The sequence below is a fragment of the Ambystoma mexicanum genome, chromosome 6q (genome assembly GCF_040938575.1).
Source record: "Ambystoma mexicanum isolate Mex_15411 chromosome 6q, UKY_AmexF1_1, whole genome shotgun sequence".
Classification (NCBI taxonomy): Eukaryota; Metazoa; Chordata; class Amphibia; order Caudata; family Ambystomatidae; genus Ambystoma; species Ambystoma mexicanum.
The window spans coordinates 198302987-198324417 of NC_090937.1; the positions used below are offsets into that span (position 1 = coordinate 198302987).

The 21431-nt window shown below is 49.5% G+C and overlaps 1 protein-coding gene across 2 annotated transcripts in view; it reads left to right on the forward strand.

Annotated features, from left to right (window-relative positions):
- The window catches only part of HSDL2 (hydroxysteroid dehydrogenase like 2), a 732267-nt gene that overhangs the window by 301818 nt on the left and 409018 nt on the right, over window positions 1-21431 (forward strand). The window lies entirely within an intron of this gene.

A 21431-nucleotide genomic window follows, 5' to 3' on the forward strand; every position in this document is an offset into this window, starting at 1 on the left:
TCCAAAAGTTCACCAAATGCAGTCAGACCGTTCACACACCGGCATGTGTGTTTTCAGCAGTCATAGGCACGTTGTTATGCACTATTTCGCCAGGATCATTTCAGGATCTCGGGAGCTCCTCCAGATCGCGTCCTCCTACATGGCCCTCGTAGCCACGCCCCATATCATATCATTGGTATAGGTCTGTATTGCACAAGTTGGTAGAAAGACTGAGCAGCCCGACCTAGCTCAAGAGGGGTAAATGTGAGCTGTAGCATTGAAATTCACAAATACAAGTATCCAAATAACACTTACACTTTTGAAATCCCCCAATGAAGTCTAGATTAAACCTTTATCAGCAATACTAGTTAAAAACCAATGTACCACCTATGAGGGACCGTACGAATCAAAGTCGGTGGGTTAGAAGGGTCCGCAGGGAGCCAGGATAGCCAAAGTCAATTTGAACAATGTCTATGGAGCTGAGGCACTTCTTTAGATAGCACAAAAGTCTTGCACAATGTTAGAGGAGTTGTAGAAAATCACTGTTTGGCCACAAGCTGTTATACTTGCAAAAGTTAGAGCTGAGCACAACTCTAGAAAAAGCAGCTACTGCAAGTCTTAAGTGAGAAATGAAAGCTACAGACAAAGGGTAGTCATAACAGTACCTTAGGTTGGAAGAAGAGGATCCAGCTGGCTTCTGTACTGGTTGCAGTGTTGCAGATCCTGTGTTCCTGGGCCTCAGTTGTGGGGACAAGAGGGAGGGCGTCTGGAGGACTCTTGCACAGCAGTTCTTAAGTCGGCGGCAGGTACGGGCTCTTTTGAATTCAGCGGCACATTGTGGTTTCAGCTACTGCCAAATAGCACCACCATGGATCTTGGACACTGGATGGGCTCCCTTCACTCCTTGAGTCCAGCACAATGGTGAGGTGACTCGAGCTTGGGTCGTCCTACTTCGGCAGGGTCCTCAGGATCTTCCTGGAGCTTCAGTCCGGCTTAAAGACGGTGCACTCGACTATGGATTTCTTGACCCCAGGCACTCTGTTGCAGCAGCAAAGAAGTACAGCCAGTTGGGGAAGGTTTTCCAGCAAAGTTAGCCTTGGAGTTAGTTGGTCCCATCAACCCAAGGGAAGAAGTCCTCTCCAGAGCCTCTCTAGTCGATTTGGAAAGGGAGCTTCAGCACTGCAGCATGGCTTCACCGGGCAGTTCAACTGTCCTGGAGGATGTAGCAAGCTTCTCCAGAATGTGGTCTGGCATGGATTCACATGCTCATGAATATTCCCTGTCGTCAGGCTGGGAATCCTCAGTAAAGAAAAAATCGGCATCATTTTCGTTTCTGATCTGTCAGAATCAATCACTGGTCTCTGAGTCATACTGCCACCAGCCAATGACTGCCCTCTCCCTAAGCCCCGCCCCTGGCAGCCATCCTTAAATTTTTACCACACGTTCAATTGTTGGGAGTTCTCGTGCTATAACTCTCGAGCTTTTACTGCGTTTTGTGCTTTTTCAAATAGATTTATCTCATTTTTCAGTTAAATGAAGCCTCAAGCTCCACCGTTTCTACTTCAGATCAACGGGGACCCGTTTCGGAATTTTCTACGCCCCTCAAAGGTGAAGTTTTCATCGAGTTATGCTTCTTGGAGGATTCCAGAAGTTTCTGAGGCCTACCTCGTGGACATGGCCCAGGACAAGGGAAGCTCGATGCCCGGAAAGCTGTTCAGGAACTGGCCTGGATGCAATTTGCAGAAAGTTTTCAAGGAGGACAAGCATTCGAGATGCCTCTACTGCCTCCACGAAGACAAAACGCACGTGGAGAAGTACTGTGCGTTCTGCAGGAACATGTCGGACCGGACCATGAGGGATCGTCCGACCCGTCTCGCCAACTGGCTGGAAGGAAAGAGCCCGTCAGGTGAGAAGAAGTCCGAGCGGTCTTCTAAGTCCTGTCAGGGCACCCGGCGACGGGGGCCCAACAGGAGGCAAAGCACTGCGAGTCCTCTGGCATCGGGAGCGCCAAACGGTCGGGCTCCTCGGCTGCCAGGTAGGGCGCATTCTCTCCGGCGCCATCAACCACAAGCCAATGCTCTGGCTCGGGGAAGAGGAAATCCGAGAACCCGTCGAAGCTTCTGGAGAGGCCCCGGTCGATCTCGAAGGAAGCGGTCGAGGGGAAGCGAGGCGGTGACCCTCCCCCCAAGGTGAAGGTCGCAGGCACGCACAAAGTGGTGAAGGCCTTGGTTCACCAGGCTAAGGCCTCTATCGAGGAAGTCGCTACGGCCCTGGCACAGCCTGTGTAGGCTACCCCAGTGGAGGCGACCTCGGGGCCCAGAGTTTCCCTGCCACTGAGGAGGGAATCCTCTTTTCGGCCCATCGAGAAGGCCCCCGTGAAGACCCCGGTGGACAAAGAGGGGGGGGCGCGGTGGCCATTACGGACACAGACACAGCCTCCGAGGAGGAGCTATTGAAGTCTTGGAGGGCCTCGCGAGAATATGGAGGAGGCCCGGTCCCACGGGAGGGATCCCGACGAGGACGACGAGAGCGAGGGTGGCGACGACAAGGTTCTCGTGGAGGAGTCGCAACTGTCGCAGCCCGAGCCGCAGGACAACTCGGCGGGAATTTTGACGGCAATCCAAGCCTTATTCATGGAGATAAGGATGAGACTGCCCCTACCCCCGACAGACGACCCAACTGAACTGGGTCCGTCGGGAAGCCCTCCAAACAAGAGGAGGATAATTCATCCAGCGCCCTTTCTGCCCTCACGGCCTTCTCAGCCTTTGTCGCCTTCCCCGGTCCCGAGGGATGACACGGGAACAGACACGGCCACGACGGGGACGGATGACGACGGCGGTGACGACGGGACTGACCTCCCGTCTCGGATTCCACGGCGTCCCCTCCCGAAGAAATTGGCTCCTTCCATGCCATGATTGCCAGGTCGTCCAAGCTTTTTCAGCTCTGCCCCGAAGAAAAGGAAGGCTTCCTCTACCAGCGGCACAAAGCCAAGAGGAAGACAGTCCTCGTGGTGCCGTTGCTGGATGACATCTGGGACGAGGGGCTTGCCCTCCTGAAGAACCCGTCCACGATATCTGCCAAGAGGGACCGGTACGAGATGAAGTACCAGGGTCCCCGACGCCACCCTGTTGTGCCTTAGGGCACAGCTGACCCCGGATTCGGTCGTCTCAGCAGCGGCCAAGAAGAAAGCGGGGGTTGGGGGCATCGGCTTCGTCTTCAACTTCCCCACCGGACGGCGAGGGAAAGAGACTGGACACCATGGGACGACGAGTCATCTCGTCAGCGGCGACGACGATCAAGGCAGCCAACGCCCTAGCGATTGTGGCCCGCTACGACAGGGAATTGTGGTACAAGATTGCCCCCCTGTTGGATTTCCTACCGGACGACAAGAGGGCAGAGGCCCTGGCGATCCTACAGGAAGGTGAAGTGGCGTCGGACCACGCCATAACGGTAGCCACGGACATTCCGACATTGGTTTCCGCCAGTTGGGCAACAGCGTTTGCCCTAGACGGCGGGGGTGGCTCAAGGCGACGGATTTCCGCCAAGACGTACAAGCCAAGGTTTTGGACATGCCCTTCGATGGGAACAATCTGTTTGGAAAGACAGTGGATGAATCACTGCAGGCCATCAAGACCGACACAGAGACGGCTTGGGCCTTGGGAGTTCTGCAGCAACGGCGGCTGCCCTTTCGGAATTCTGGAGGCAAGCAAGGTGCCTCCAAAGGATTCGGCGACGACTCCTCAACGTACCGTCAGGCGGCCCGCTCCTCGTCGCAAGAAGCTTACAGGGGACGAGGCAAGTCAGGTGGATCTCGCCGTCGTCGCCAAGGAGGCCAAGGCGGTAAGGCTGTCTCCAAGCAAGACTGAACCGGCCGTTGCGTCGAGCCCCCACCGAAGCACCCCGGTGGGATGCCGGCTGACGAAGTTTGTCAGTGTGTGGGAGTCTATCTCCACCGACCGCTGGGTGCTGGATGCCCTGGCCCACGGGCACACTCTGGAATTTCTCAAGAAGTGCCCCTGAATTCCTTTCACATCCCCATCCTCAAAGGACACCGAAAGTTTCTCAGGTTCGTGGTCCAAGGACGGCACTACCAGTTCAAGGCCCTCCCATTCGGATTGAAGTCGGCGCCCAGGGTACTCACCAAGTGCCTAGCACCAGTGGCGGCGTGGCTGTGCCTGCAGGGGAGTCACGTCTACCCCTACCTGGACGATTGGCTCCTCCGAGCAAGAACAAGGGAACTCGCCGTCGAACACACAGCGAGGACCGTCCGGCTGCTCACGGACCTGGGATTCTCCATCAACTTCCCCAAATCCCACCTGGTTCCGTCGCAGGTGGCACTGTTTCTGGGAGCCAGGCTCGATACAGTGGCACGATTGGCCTTGCCGTCGGAGGAAAGGACGAAGGCCATCCTGGGCAAGGTGCAGCATCTGCTGGCCACAGAGCTGGCCAGGGTGAGGTCCATCAAGTCCCTTTTCGGGATGATGTCTTCATGCATCTACCTGGTGCGCCTGTGCAGGCTTTGGATGCGCCCTCTACAGGAGTTCCTCGACGCCTGTTGGATGCAAGCGACGGGCAGCTTCGAGGACAAGATCTCGCTCAACGAGGTATTCCGCCAAGCAATTTGGTGGTGGGGCACCTGCGTGCATCTCGCACGGGCACAGACTTTCAGACCCCAGCACACCAGGTGACGACGGATGCCTCTCTGGAAGGGTGGGGAGCGCACACCGGAGATATTCACGTGAGAGGCCTCTGGCTCCCGAAGGAGAAGACACTTCACATCAAGATACTGGAGCTCCGAGCAGTGTTCTGGTCCCTGGATTTGTTTCTCCCGTCCCTCAAGGGCAAGGGGGTGAGGATCTTCACCGACAACACCACCACGATGTTCTATATTCGGAAGCAGGGAGGAACAAGATCCCCGGCCCTGTCCAAGGAAGCCAAGGGTCTGTGGCACTGGGCCGTTGCCCAGGGGATGTTTCTGGTACCCTTTCATCTGGCGGGGATAAAAAACACCATAGCCGCCTTGCTCAGCAGGGAGCTGCGCTCGTGCCACGAGTGGGAACTGCGTCAGGATCAAGTGGATCGACTCTTTCAACGATGGGACAAACCCCAGATCGACCTCTCGTGACGGCGACAAACTCAAAGTGCCAGAGGTTCGCCAGCAGGTTTCCCCAGCTGAGGAGCATGGGCGATGCTTTCTCATTCCCCTGGGACGGCCTGTTCCTGTATGCGTTCCCTCCGTTGCCGTTGCTACTGCGACTCGTCAACCAGCTCAAAAGGTCCCGGTGCAGGATGATCCTCGTCGCACCAGCGTGGCCGAGGCAGATCTGGTTCCCAGACCTTCTGGACTTGTCAGCGTCCCCACCAATCAAACTGTCGACGGACGGAGATCTTCTCTCCAGAGAAGGAGGCGCCATCCTTCATCACGACCCGGAGTCGCTGAACCTGCAGGCCTGGCTCCTGCAGCACTAGAGTTTGGAGGGTATGATATCCCGGCGGACTGCAAGGAGGTCCTTGCAAAGGCCAGGGCGTCTTCAACTCTCAAGTGCTACGGACACAAGTGGAAGAGGTTCTCTGTCTGGTACTGTGCACTGAAGATTAACCCTCTACGGATTACGGCCCCTCAAGTGCTATCGTACTTACTGTTGATGGCCAAAGCTGGACTAGCTCATGCTTCCATCAAATACATCTGGCAGCGATTTACCGATACACCAGAACTACAGGACGGTCATCCCTGTGGTCTCATCGCCTGGTGAAGGAGTTTATGAAAGGACTGTTGCGATTGTTCCCGCCGGTGAAGGCTCCAGCCCCGGCGTGGGAGCTCAACGTGGTGCTGACCAGGCTCATGGGGCCGCCATTCGAGCCTTTGCATTCAACTCCGTTGAAGTTCCTGTTGTGGAAGACAGCGTTCCTTGTGACCATCCCCTCCGCACGACGCGTGGGAGAGATTCAGGCCCTATCCTGCAAGCCTCCATACCTGACTTTTCATGATACGAGGGTGGTGCTGAGGACGCACCCCTCCTTCATGCCCAACGTGCCGTCGGACTTCCATCTCAACGAGCCCTTGGTGTTGCCAGTGTTCTTCCCGTCTCCTTCGTCGCCGGCCGAAAAAGGACTTTGCACTCGCTTGATGTAGCTAGAGCACTGAAGTTCTACGTGGACCGAACGAAGAGTTTTCGGAAGACATCACAGCCATTTGTGAACTTTGGACCTGTGAACCAAGGGAAGGCTCTCTCGAAGGCTTCAATTTCCAGATGGCTCTCTGGCTGCATCATGCATTGTCACCGGTTGGCAAACCGACCGTTGCCCGGCCGTCCTAGAGCCCATTCGACCAGAGCGATCGATGCTACCACGGCGTTCTTGTCTGGTGTGCCCCTGCTGGACATCTGCAGGGCTGTTACGTGAAGGTCGACGCACACCTTCACGAGATTCTATTGTGTCGACCGGGATTCCAGGGAGGAGTCCAGGGTCGGCCAAGCAGTGCTGCGCAACGTGTTCGCCTGAAGGTGGGCCTGGTGAGGAGGTAAGAGTTGCTTAATGTTGAGTCTATGTAATGCGTAATGTTGAGCCTTTGCCACCTCCCGTGGTTGTGCATGTGTGTACTGCTATGTATTCTTATAGTCATGAGCATGTGAATCCATGCCAGACCCCATGCTGGAGAAGGAACAAGTTACTTCCCTGTAACTGTTGTTCTCCAGCATGGGTCTGTCATGGATTCACATGCGAACCCTCGCTCCTACCCCTCTGCGGCTCTTCACTTGGTCATACTGCCACTTTACATGCTACCAAATCTGAGGATTGCTGCCAGGGGCGGGGTTTAGGGAGAGGGCAGTCATTGGCTGGGGGCAGTATGACCCAGAGACCAGTGATTGGTTACTACTAAGAAAGACAGATCAGAAACAAAACTGATACTGATTTTTTTCTTTGCCGAGGATTCCCAGCCTGACGGGGAATATTCATGAGCATGTGAATCCATGCCAGACCCATGTTGGAGAACAACAGTTACAGGTAAGTAACTTGTTCCTTCTCTTCACGATTCCTTCGTCGGATGTTTCGTCCAGTGGTCGACTCTGTCTTCAGTCCAAGAAGCCTTGCCTTTTATGCAGGTTTCTCCCATTCATGCACAGCCTAGCTGTCACTCACAGAGCATGTTGACTGTCCTGCAAGGACAGCCAGCCAATCATGACTGGGTGTATTCAGCTTGCCCTGGAGTCTAAGGACAGGGAGTTTCAGGTACCTCTCTCGCTTCCTGTCCTGTCAGTGGCAGGCTTCAGCACTGAAGCCCGCCAAAGGCAAAGCAAACACAAAAAGGTTAAACCTGGTATGGAGAAACTGGCCATCTCTCAGCTTAATCTCCACACTGAATCTGTTGGTTGTTTTCATGATCATCAGTCTGGCTTCAGAGCTGCCAGAAGCACGGGCGGAAACTGCTCTCCTGAGCATCAGTGAAGACCTGCTCTCCAACCTTGACTCTAACACCCCTTGCGTCCTCATTCTGCTTGATCTCTCTTCTGCCTTTGACACGGTCAACCATGCCATCCTGCTCAGCCGTCTCCGTGATAACTTCGGTATCACTAGTCAGGATCTGGCGTGGCTGACTTCTTTCCTCTCCGACCGACCCTCCTAGGTCCAACTTGAGTCCTTCCTCCTCGCCATCTTTTTCTCTACCTGTGGTGTCCCCCAGGGGTCTAACCTCTCTCCCTGGCTTTGCAACGAATACCTGGCACTCCTTGGCCGCCGCATCGCTGTTCTCTGCCCCAACTTTCAGTGCTGTGCGGATGACACTCAGCTCATCTTCAGGCTACCCTCGGCCTCCTCCTCTACCTCCCTCATCTCTGACTGTCTGTCTGCTGCTATCCAGGAGTGGTGTGCCGCCAATGACCTCTGCCTTAATGCCAGTAAAACTGAGATTCTCCAGATCGGCACACCTGCTCCCTCCTTTTCTGTAGCTCTCTGGCCGGCCTCTCTTGGCCCCCTTCCTGGTCCCACCTTCACGGCTAAAAGCCTCGGGGTCATCTTCGACTCCACACTCTTTCTCTCCTCACATCTCTGACGTCTCTAAGAAGTCACACTACCAGCTGCACCTCCTCGGAGGTATTCTTCCTTTCCTCTCCTTCCCCCAGAAGCTCACTGTCTCCAGAGCTCTGGTTCTCTCTAGGCTGGACTATTGCAACAGCCTCTTTCTAAATCTGCCTGCTTCTACTCTCCGCCCTCTGCAACTTATCCAGAACAGGACTGCGAGACTTGTCCTTGGCCTCAAGCCCAGGGATCGTATCTCTCCAGGACTGAAATCTATGCACTGGCTCTCAGTGGCTGCGAGGATTAAGTTCAAAACCCTCTGCAAGGCCTTCTGGGGCCTGGGGCCTCAATACCTTCAACTCTCTTCCTAAATACCTTCCTTCTCGAGCTCTTCGCTCATCTGCCTCCAACTCCCTCAGGGTCAGTTGCTTCTACAAGCAACAAGTTGGAGGTAGATCTCTTTCTTCGGCTGGGGCCTCCCTCAGGAACAGCCTCACTGAAACTTGAGGAGAATCATCTTCGTTTCCGGAAGCACCTCAAAACCTTTCTCTTTGCTTCTGCTTTTTCTCCTCCTCTCCCTTGCTGACTTCCTGGCTGACACTGAAACTGCACTGGTAACCTGGCCACCCTCTGATCTCGGGCCCAGGTCCCCTCCCCTGCCAGTCACACTCCTGCACTGCCTTCCTGGCAACCCCCGCACTTAGGGACTGTTTCTGCATCCCTACAGACCCACTACCAGCACTTGACACCTGATTCTCCGCACTTACCCTTGCACTTGCCACCTGCTGGCTGTTCTTTTACTTGTTATTTATTCTCTTATATCTTATCCCATGTACTGCACTGTCCTCTTCCCATTCCCCCCTGCACTTCTCCTCCTTCCCCTTCCCATGCACCTGCGCGATCTGAATGACACCTGGCCTAGTAGGATTGTTGTCTGTCTTCCCTTTGTTCCCCCTCTCTTGCCTCATCGCGCCTTGAAACACTGGTGTATAGGCGCTTTACAAATGCCATGCCATATATCATATATCATATGGCACGCAGAGTAAAACCCTAGAAAGACCTCACAAACAATGGGTGCTATCCTGCAGTTGAGGGTTCAGCCTGCGGTAAAATAATTGTAGGAAAATTAAACCACTGCCACCAGCCATTAAATGTAGTGAGGGTAACATTTTTTTACATGACAGTAGGAAAAGGGGCTACTAGGTAACCCGCCAGCACTCCATATAAAATGGTGTGTGCTGGACCTACAAAGAGAAAAGGTAAGTAAAGTCAATTTCACTTTACTCTTCTTGGAACAGTAGTTTACCCAAGAAAAGTTATTTAAACCTTAAGAGAAATCCAAAGGAATTCTCCCTAACACTGCTCGACAGCAGTCACTAATTTTAGTGTTATTCAGATGCTGCCCTGAATCTTCTCTATTGCTGATGCACGTAAACTGTTAGCATGTTTTGGGTGCCTCACTGCAGTTTTCTCTAGTAGCTCAAGTGATTAATTGCTCACTGTAAGGTTTTCTGTTGTTTGGAGTTATGAAAAGGAAAATAGAGAACAATGGCCAATAGGGTGTGAGGCAGGTATTGGGTGATTGACAGTGATACTGACCCACCTGTAACCATACACATAAGGGTGTATGAGATTGGGGCTCCCCAACTCCCTCTCTCCTACAGAGTTTTGGGGGGAGGGGGAAACTGGCTCTGGTAAATACACTTGTAGATCTCAGCCCAGGATAAGGGACTCCCTATCCACTGCTGACCGGGTCAGTTACCTGACCCTGTCACAACATGTATACCACAAAATTGAATATTTCGAGCAAAGAAGAATAAATGTTGATTCCTCCGATTTAAACTGCAATCAATTAGCAAGCTGTGATTTGTATGATACTTTAATGTTGAAGCAAATGTACTGGTTAGTTCTATTAGGTTTGTCTCACATATTATATGCAGAGGAATTTCTGATGCTTGTGCATCTCCTTAGAATCATGCTTTGCATAGGCCAACCTTTAGTGGTTGGTGCAGAGTATTGCATGATTTGTTTTCGAAGTAAAAAAAGGCTGTCGACAGGGCATTCTGTAATACTCCTACTGTTGTGTGTACAGTACCCATAATACTTCACACGTTGAATTCCCATATTGTTTTGTTCTGCCATTGGGTTGGTCGCAATGCGTGAATTTTGTGATCGTAATTGACGTACTGCTTTATCGAGCAATATTAGTCTGCTACCTCGACACCGAATACCGTTCGCATTCACGGACAGCAAATTGTCTCTGGTGACTGCTATCTCGAATTCAGAAGATCGACGTCCAGGGACTACTCCATGCCTTTTAAGGCGTCACAGTAGGGAGAGTGGGTGGAAAACATTACACATTGGACCACACTGTTGTAGAATGCCTGGTTATATTTTCCCATTAGATGAATTAATTTTCCTGACCCCAACGTTAACAGTGTGGAATACGCCACCCGTCCTATAATAAGTTTCCCTGTAAGGACACAGAGTGTGCTATTAATGCTTTCCATGGTATCTTCGGGCAGAGAGGTGTTAAGCATGCAAGCTCTCTAAAGCAAAGACACTTGGGCCGCCCTTCAAAGCGTTGGGTGGCCTATGTGATGCAGGCTGAGTCAAACCTTCTGCAGCCGTGGAAAATCTTGAGGGCAATCAGAGCATTGTCTGTTTCGAGAGCAAAACCGAGGAGCCAACTGTTCGGGAGCATTCAGATTCTCATAAAATAGTCCTCTTCTCAGAAAGTCGGGCGTTGGGCAACACGTGTTCTGCCTACCACCTTTGACCGTCCTCCTGGCTGTAGCAACGGATGCAAATAGCTACATCTTTGTGCTGTTTCATGCTCTGAAAGTCTTTTAAGCAATTAGCTAGTTTTGAGCAAAACAGATTTCACATTCCACAATTCTGACTTGTCACGTCTTCATTCAAACACAGAGCAGCCTTAATTCTGCATGTTTTATTTATTGCATTTGCAAGCTAACCTTGTACAGCCCAAATGCCTTGCACATTGGGTTTATCAATATGCACCGGTTTACATAAGTCATGAACTGACTTGCTGTGAATATTAGTAGGGGATATTAGTAGGGGATATTAGTGGTTGGCATATACTGCACATGTTTTTTTCAGCGCAACTCAGCCCACAACTGTGGTGTAGTGGTGCACAGTGATATGTTATGCAATGCCAAATTCAAAACCTTTATTTTTCTGGCATGTGTTCTGTGCATTCCCAATACTGACATTTACTGGATTCAGCCTGGCTCTCACACATGAGTCTCACACTCTTGCTCACTACTGGGATCAATCTTTTATCCATGATTAAATGTGGAGCCCTAGCTAAAATGTGGTGTCTCCTCACCCTACGTGCCCTAATTACTAGTCATTGGCTAGTGGAAATGGACTCCTAGTTGGAGGTAGAAGTGTACTGAAAATAAGTAGTGGAACTGTGACCTCGGCAGGGGACTGGGTTGGTGAGAGCATAGTGCAACACATGGCAAGGTGTTGTGACTGGTGGGTTAACAGCTAAGGGGATGGAAAGGGCAAAAGAAGCTGGTGCCCCTGCATATTTCTTTTTTTATTCTCAGTCTTCAGTCAGTGGGATTTATTTTATATATTGCCTAGAATCGCTGCTCGGGACTCCACAAGAAATTTTACCTAACCTCTGCCTGAACAGATGCTGCTTCAACGGGAGCCTGGAACTGGAAAACTTGTGTTGCCATAAACATTATTTGGGGTGTTTACTCCCAATCCTGTCTGATGAATCGCTGGATTTTGTCATTTCTTCCCAGGCACAGAGCCTTTCCCTGTGAGGCTAGGGAGGTGAGCCTGCTACCCAATACCCTCCCTAGGAGTAGATGGAAGTAGGACTTCACTGGGAGAGATTCCCCCTCTGGGGGCAAGGACTCCCGTTCTTGGAAGGACTGCTCCAAGCCACATCTTATGAAAGCTCCTACAATGCCTTACTTGGAAGAAAAAGATGAAGTGTCAATCAAAGTGTCCTATTGTCAGTCAAACACATTACTAACATCTAAAATGGAAAACTTACATAGTACTGGGACGAAGAAGTACAAAGTAAAAATACAGAACATGAATCTGAGACAGAAAACCGTCCGCTGGGGGAAGTCCCCTGAACACGGGGACTCCAAAAAAGGACCCCGGGAAGTTCGAACGAGCTGTTCAACCTTTGTGGAAGAGTGACTAGACACGTGGCATTGTATGCTGGAGAAGCATGTAGCTAGGAAGTTATATGCCTACCATGGAGAAGAGAACGAGACGTGAGAAACCAAAGAGAGCTCAGAGCGTCCCGAGGCCAAGGAAGGTGGAGGGGTGATTGCAACTGAGACGGAGTGGACCAGAAGGACCGATCACAACACAGATACCGCTTACGCCGAAAATCAGAACGAGATAACAGAAGAGCCGTCCGCAACAATGCTTAAGAAGAAATAAGTTAATCTGACCGGAGGAACGCCCCATCAAGTACGTATCCCGGTGATGTTGTCCCTGCATAGTCAAGATAAAGGGAAGATCGGGAAAGGCGGAATCGTTATTGGGACATTCATACTCATCTCAGTCAAGACAATCTTAAGAAGCATTAAAGAGCCTTCCATTACTGGAAGGCTTATCATCTTTTCAGACAAGATAAAGGATTGGAAATACATATAGGAAGTAAAAATAATTACTGGAGCACTCATACTCATCCGAGTAAAGAAAAGATAATAAGAGAAGTTAAGGAAAGTGGTACTGGGATGCTCCTACTCGTCCCAGTGGGAATAAAACGTTCAACGTGTCTCAAGAGAGAATTATTATCAGAATGCTCATATATTTCCCAGTGCAAATAGAACAGTACAATATTTGAAAGGAATTAGAATCAGTTTGAAGCTCTCATATTGGTCCTAGGCAACCTAAAAGTTGTACGGGCAGCAAAGAAGAAAATATAAAGTTTTGGAGAGGGAGAATGAGATAAAGCCTCCCCGGTAAAGGAGTGGAATAAAATCGTATGAACCAAAACAGGGGGAAGTTAAAAGGAAAGGATATAGCCAAGTAAAAGAGAAGGTTGAACTTTGAAGAGTCCTATGAAGGAACTTTATCATTTGATGAAAATAATCACGAAGAACTGTTGTGAAATAAACTATTTGAATTGAGAACTGGTGGAAAATAATTCTATAGGAGAAGGGAATCATTCTTCTGTCCGTTATGAATAGTTGTAGGGTCAGAATAGGTTAGTTTGGGGACAGCGGAATGTGTTGATCTTTTGGACTATCCCAAACTTACTAGCACCCTAGTTAGTTTTGCAAGGTAGGGAATGCCTGATAGCATAGGAAAAGTCAGGAATTTTCTTTCACCATTTCAGTTAATAAATATCAAGATGGAAAATCAGAGTCTGTGTCCTCCTTCTGAGTCTCCACACCTGCTTTCCAAGAAGGAAAGTCTCATCTCCTCTGACAGACAAGTTTTAGGGTTGAATAGTCTGTGATCCTCCAAGGACCAAAGGTTCAATCTTGGGGATATACAGTGTGATGCTCCCCCTAAGGGTGGCAGGAGTAGCCCAGGAGTAGCCCAGTTGAAGGAATTTGAAAAGGATGCAAAGATTTTTAAGCTGACTTTTCTTCTCTTCTTGCAGCTACACCCTTTTACTTTTTTCCTACATCCACAATACAATCATTTTTGAGCCACCTGGAGGCTGCTAATGTTTCATTGAAGTCCCCCCCAAAAGTGCATTGCAATAGTCCAAGCAACTAGTCACTAAGGCTTCTACTGCAACATTAAACTTGCCCTTGGGCAAGAATGGAAAAATCCTCCATGGCCCCCTGATGTTAAATTATCCATTACGAATGGCGTTGACATTCAGAAATGAGATAATCTTACCATTTTACCTGAGATAGCAACTTGACACGTTTTCTAAAATCAGATGCAGATGGAGTGTGAGGAGAGATTCCTTCTAGTGTTAGCAGGACTTCACCCATCTTCCCCTGGCTAAGATGAAGCCAGCTAAAATCTGTCCATGCTTTGTCAATTGGGCTTCATAAATGTACGGTCAGATTTTAATTTAGCTGATGCTGCTATAACATTGTAAATTGAAGAGGGATGCTTTAACTTCAAAAAGTAGCATTTCGCAATGGTGAATGGGATTGTAAGAAGTAGTGGAACTGTTAACAGAAAAAAAATTCTGGAACTCCGCTCCTGACCATTTCCACTCACTTTGGTAGCTGCTTCTAGTGAATAATAAATTGTGTACTCGGAGTATCTTGAGAACTGAGGGGGGTATTGTTGTATGCCGGGCTAGTAACTTGCATCTTGAAATGTTTCCTCCTGATGTATCCATACGGCGGATTGCTACATCTGCAGTGAATCTAATATAAAGGGTAGATGGGCCAAGATGAAAAACCTCCTACGCTAGGTACATTGAATTTGCAATGGGGGTCATAAATTAGGATTACCTCTTCCTTATTGTGCTTACTATTAAGTTTGGATTAATTTTACCTGCGAGTTCAGGGATAAACTCTTGAACTGCACAGAGGAATACATAGAAGTACTGTGAACAAAATGGTACATGGGCCCTGGGTTACTTTTCAAAAAGGAGGCTACTCTATGTCCTGATAGTCTTCTGTGCAAATGAGTAATGACAATATTGTAGGAGCAGTTGAGCAACGCTATTTGAAGCCATGCATTTGATAACAATGTTGGTTACTTTGTGTGATTTCATTGTGTTGTCATCTGCAGCTCTACTCCAGAAACATCCTGTAGCTCTTTATAAAGGAGATGCAGAAGAGGGAAATGGATAAAACCACGTTTTATTAGGAACTGGAACCAAATCATAACCTCTTTCAGTGGCATCTACCAGTATGTGCCATTGAGGAGTGCCTGAGAGAGCAGCTGCATGTTCTGCATATATTGTTTATCTCCAAGAATTGAATGTGCTGAGCATCCGAGAGAACACGCATTGTGTTGCTTCTGTTCAGGTCACTAAGAACAATACCCTTGTGTAACGATGTAATATTTAAATATGAACAACAATACTCCAGAAAACATTACAGATGTTGAGAGAGATCGCACAAATAAGTGATCAACAAAGAGCAAAAAGACACATTTCGTGTCTTCAGTAATGCCACGTTTGCAAAAAAGAACACTTGCCATTAGGGGGACTTAACGTGGGAAGTGTGGATCTTTAATGCTGTATAAATGTTTCAGCCTATTAAGTGACTCGTAACCTTTTGAGTAATCGGGGCATCCCAGGTGGTGCCAAGAAGAAATCATTTGAGTACAATAATCAAGTGAATGATTAGTTTGCTAAATTAGTGTTTGAAAGCACCTCCCAGCCGATGCCAAGAAAGTCAATACTTGGGAATGAATGGTTCATCAGATGAATGGCTAATTTGGTGCGCCATTGTTCACTGAAAAGTAATAAACGGCTACGCTTAGGAGAAAATAATCAGTAAATCTTTCTCGGAGTGTTTTTTTATTTTGTCTTTAAGTCTATATGCTTTTGTCTCAACTATCCTGATGTTTGGGTCTTCTGTCTTTTCCAACCTTTTCTTTAAATTTAAGTAGTAACCATCCAAGGTTCTGTCCCTTCGTTAGATGCCATTCTTTGATCATTTGTTTTTTTTGTATTTATTCAATATTGAGTTTGGTTGAGTTGTTGCCATGTCAATAAATAACAATTTTTTTAAAAACTCTTTTTATTGATTTTTTTCAACAAACAAAACAATCCCCAGCGTACCCCCCTCCCCTCCTTCCTCGGTGCTGCCTTGGTTTTTCCGATGATCCCTGTCCCCTCGTAGAGTCTCTTTGAGGTCATTCCAGATCCAGAAGCCTGAGGCGTTGCAGGCACCAACCAATTCTGAAATCGTCTCTTAGAAAGGTGAGAACCTCACCCCTCTCGCTCGCAAAGTTCTGTACTGCATTGTTCATTGCATATGTAGCCCATTCCATTGTGAGCAACTCCCACACTTTACGCAACCAGTCCTGGAATGTCGGTATGTTTGAACTTTTCCATCTCTGGGCAATAAGTGTCATCCCAGCTAAGGTGAGCATTTACCCGCGCTCTTTCCCTCCCCTTTGGTTCACCTATCATTTCTTTTGGCAGCAAGCACAGTAAGGACCATTCTGGGGGCATACTTCCCCGTGACCCGAACGCCTGTTCAATCGCTTGATTGATAACTGTCCAAAATTGGGCTCTTTTTGGGCACCTTCACCACACATGTTCCGCTGTGCCCTCTTGCCCGCAGCCCATCCAGCATATTCCTGTTGTCTCAGGGTAAACCTGGAGTATAGTGCCACCCGAACAGTATTTTATACCAGGTTTCCTGAAGTTGTGAGGCTCTCGCTAGTTTAGGGATTTTTCTCCAAAGTTTCTCCCAGTCCCTCTTCTTTAGCTCCCTGCCTAAGATAAGTTCCCATCTTTCCATATATGCCCACTGTGGCCTTAAGGTAGCTTTTTCAAGGATTCTGTAAAGCTGGGAGATTAAGCCTTTCGAGCCATCATTGGTCATAAGGAATTTCTCGAAGGGGGTTGGAGATCTATTTGCCGCCTCCCTGTTTGTGGGACATAGGAGCCAGTGGCGAAGCTGGGAATATCTCGATCTCTCCCCCTCCCCTACTCCGAAATCCCTTTTGCAGTCTAAAAAGGTGCTGATTTCCCCCCCTATAAACATATCTTACATTCTACAGCAGCCCCCCTCCCACCACCTCCTGAATGCCCCCCTCTCAAGCCCGGGGGTGAACTCTCTATTAAATAATGGTGTGAAGGGGATTGGTAGGTTGTAATTCCCTTATGTTTGACTAGCCTGTCCCAATTATCCGCAACTAATTTTGTGATGGAGCTCTCATACATATTCCTTGGGCGATGATGTTTAGGTACCTCCCCCAAATCATGCTTTGTTACCGCCCTATCCATTTTGACCCATGTTTTTCATCCCCCTCCCGGAGCCATTCCCTGATCACCCTTAGCTGTGTCGCCTCATAGTATTGGCGGAAATTGGTTAGGGCTAATCTCCCTTCATTCCTCGGGGCCATGAGTTACCCTTGCTCTTTTCCCCTCCCATATAAATTTGTTTGTGATAGCTTGGAGCTCCCTAAAAAAGCTATCTGGAACCGCTTGGGGGATAGCCTGGAATAAGTAGAGTAACCTCGACAGAGTAACCATTTTTATAGCTGCCATCCTCCCGAGCCAGGACACCTGCAGGGTCCTCCATTTGTTAAGATCCTTTTTAATTTTTCCCATGAGGGGGGGGGGGTAGTTGGCCGTGTACCACCCTGAGAGAGATGGGGTAATTCTAACCCCCAAGTATGTAATCCTCCCCGGGCGCCATGCGGAAGGCGTTGACTTCTTTAGTTCCTCCCTTCCCTCCTTCCCTAGGGACAGGTCCATCAATTCTGACTTGTTCATATTTATGCGCAGCCCCGACGCGTTTCCAAATTCCTTTAATAATAGCCTACCTTGTCTGCTAGATTCTAAAGGGTTGGTGAGGACAAGCAGCATGTCGTCCGCGAAGGCCGCCACTTTATGCTGTCTACCCCCAAATGGAATACCCTGTATTCCTTCCGATTCCCGGATTGCTTGTAGCAAGGGTTCTAGGTAGACCGCATAAAGCAGGGGCGATAGGGGGCACCCCTGTTTTGTACCCCTCTGAAGCTGGAAAGATCTCGAGGTTGTGCCATTAACGACCACCCGTGCCTGCGGACCCTCATAATTTGCCTTAACCATTTGTAGATCAGTACTTCCTAGGCCCATCCACCCGGTCGAACGCTTGTTCAGCGTCAAGAGATAGAAGTGCTGCCGGGGTGTGGGTTTTTTCCGCCTTTTCCACAAGATGTGCCACCCTCCTTATATTATCCCCTGTCTGCCTTCCCTTTATAAATCCTGCCTGGTCTTGGTGTATCAGGTCTCAAGCCTATTGGCTAATATTTTAGTGTAAATCTTAGCATCCACGTTAATGAGCGCTATTGGCCTATACGAGGATCTTTCGAGGGGATCCTTACCCGGTTTCAGGATGAGGGAGATTTTGGCCTCTTTCATGAAGGATGTTATTCGCCCACTGCCTTTGAAGGAGTTGAAGAGAGAGGTCAATTGGGGCACCAGCACCCCGGCAAAGGTCTTGTAAAAAGATGCTGAGAACCCATCTGTGTCGGGGGCTTTGACCAATCGCCCCCCTCACTTCATCCTCTGTAATCTCTTGATGTAGACCCATCTGGGCTTCCCCCTCAATAGTATTTAAGCTTATCTTTTCCAGGAAGTCCTCCTGGGCCTGGACAGTAGGGTTCTGGGAAGTGTATAGTCTCATAAAATGTATCCATAGCTTTCGTGTAAGCCTGTCCCCTGACTCTGAGTTTAAGGCCGTGATTGTGTTTCTTGAGGTCACCCCACAAAGCAGGTGCGCCAGTAGGGCGTCCGATTTGTTCCCTCTGGCATAGAATTTTTGCCTGACTGAGAGTAGAGCCCCCTCTGCTTTTTTTGTGCGTAGGATCCCAAGTTGACTTACTGCCCATCTGTATTCCCTCCGGTTTTGCCTGTTGGGGTTCTCGGCTACCTTGTTTCTTGCCCCCTCGACCTGCCTCCAGCTGGGTCTCCAGGGCCTGCAGCAGTTTATCCCTTTGTGCTTTGGCTGCTATCAGTTCTCCCCTCATAGTGGCTTTAAACGCGTCCCACCTCGTTTCTTCTCCCGTGTCCCCCCTTTTATTATCGTCAAAGAACTCTCTCATCTTACCCTCCATCTCCTCCCTTATAACGGGGTCCCTCAACAAGTGCTCCGGATACTTCCAGCCCCACATCCCCCTTTGCTTCCCTCCTAATTCCAGCTGCATTGATAATATTTTGTGGTCTGCTATTCCCATGGGGCCAACCTCTATCTCCTTAACTTTTCTCACCAAGGTGGCTGAGACCCAGATATAATCAATTCTGGACTGTGTCCCGTGAACTTCGGAGAGAAAGGTGTAGCCCTCTGCATTCCCTTTCAGTTCCCTCCAGGCATCCCTCAGACCCATATCCGCCATTCTGTCCCTCAGTCCCGACGAGGCCACTGCCCCCCCCCCCCCCCCCGCCCGACCTCCTGGTCCCTTCCGATCCGTATTTGGCCTTATCCTAAGCTATGTTTAGATCACCCATTATGATTATCTGTCCCCTTGCCCACTCTCCTATCCTCCCTAGAATATCACAGAGGAAGGAATCTTGCCCTGAGTTAGGTGCGTAGATGACCCCTATTGTATATGTCTCCTCTGCAATTTTACCCCTCACGATTATGAATCTGCACTCTTTGTCCCTAAGCGTTTCCTCCACTCGGAAGTTGACCGCACTCCTCACGGCTAACGCCACCCCTCCCGCCTCCGTGAGGCCCGACGCCTGGAACATTTGGTCGAACCCCCTCAGCTTAAGTCGGCCCTGATCTTTACAGAAGCAAATGTGTTTCCTGCAACCCCAGAAAGTCCGGTTTTCCCCATTTCGTGAATTGCTCCAGCTTTTTTCTTTTCAGTGGGGAGTTGAGGCTCCTGACGTTATGAGTTACCGACTTGAATCGTGATACCTCTCCAGCTCCTGCTGCAAGTGTCCCCCCAGCTCTTTACCTTGATCATTCCCGCCCGTCCAGATTGCCAGGAACGTTTGCCACATCTATCTCGCCCCTTGGACCACACCTGAGGAAATCGCTACCCCCCCACCATTCCCCTGAAGGCCCGAACAGCAGGTCTTCCCTTCTCCCCCTTTCCCTTCACAGGTTTTCTCCCCCTTATCGATCCCATGATGTTTGCCCGATGCTCCTCCTCTCCTCCTCAGAGCCTTGAAACAGCTTTTTTGTCCACCACCCCTTGAAATTGTTCGCTGCCCGAATCAGTTCTCCTCGACCTCGGCTCTCCCCTCCCCCGTTGGCGCCGCCTCCCCTCCTCTCCCGGAAGGCTTCGTCCCCCCCCCTCCTCTCTCGGGTGATCTGCCTGGACTCGCCGCCCCTCGATCTCGATTCGTCTCCTGATCCAATTCGATTTGCAGTAAGTCCGTTCCTTCCTGAATCGTAGTTATACGCTTCTGTGAGCCAGCCCACTCAAACAAGAGCCCAAAAGGGAAACTCCACTTATATTTGATTCCTTTTCCCTTGAGTTTTGAGGTTAGCGGGCTCCATTGTCGCCGTTTCAGTAGGGTACTGGCGGCAAGGTCTTGATATAGTTCTATCCGCTGACCATTAAATGCAAGTGGTCTTTTTGTCTGGCTGCCCTGAGAACTGCTTCTTTCTGGGCGTATTTTGTGAATGCGGCCAGCACATTTCGCGGTCTGGCTTTCGGGTTCTTGTTAAGGTAACCCACTCTGTGGACCCTGTCAAGCCCTATCTTGTCAGGGGAGGCTTTCCACAGTAGCTCCGCGTAGATTCCCTGGACAGTCTCCTTCAGGTCCCGATCCTGTACCAATAAATAACATTTAACATACTCTGTGTGAGTGTGGAAAATGGGATAATTGACTAAAATCCCTATGAATAGGACATTAGATCCTTAACATGATCAGTAAAAAAGTCCAGTGGTAGATAGTTTTCTGTTTTGTTAGTATAAATGTTAGAATACGTATTTGAAGACGCGGGATGGAATAGTAAAACAAGTCACAGGCTTAAAGGGTCCATGTTGTGCCACAGGAAAAAATTAGTGAAATCTGCTGTGTGATGTGGTCAGGAATGTGGCCCTGTTAAAAGAAGGGGGTGAGGAGGCGGGTAACGGGGATCCTAGACTAATAACCCCCCAGAGTGTGTGAACGTATGCAGGGATATTGGTACCACTGTCCCTGCCGCAATATCTATTAGCCTCTGTCCTGTTTAGGTCTTTTTATTTACAAGCGCAACTCCCACAATGCGCCTGGGTGCAACCATTCATATTCGGATGGGAACCAGGACAATGGAATAGACACCAGAAATATAATGAACTGGGATTTCATTCTGGCCAAAAGGGATGAACCGCTAACACCCGACCTACTACGCCCAGACAGATCCCTGGGGAACAGTGCAGCAACAGAAACAGTAATGAGAGTGAAAAGAGACTGCAGGGAAACTGACTAGATACAGAAGTCCTCGCCAAACCCAGTTGGGAAACTAGCAGCCAGAGCACATGGCACCACCACCCAAATGGAGATTGGAAAGGGGCTGGGCTGGAAGCTGCCTTAAAGACTTCTGGGGGAATAGTTTAGCTAGGATTGGCCAAGCGAAGCATGTGATATGGAGGGTCAATGGGAGCTGGAAGGAACAGGATAGGCTGGACTATAAAAGGCCAGAAAGTGCAGAAGATGGTGAAAGATGTTGGATGAGGTCTGTAGCAGAGGTGGTCCAAGATAACTGGGAGGAGGGAGTGGCAGGTGAAGATTCTGATGAGGCTGATGGGGTTTTGTGAGCAAGTGAAAGGTCAGATGTTGGGTCTGAGAGGGCGGTATCAGTGTGTGTGTGTGTGTGTGTGTGTGTGACTCAATTGAAAGCGGAGAGTCG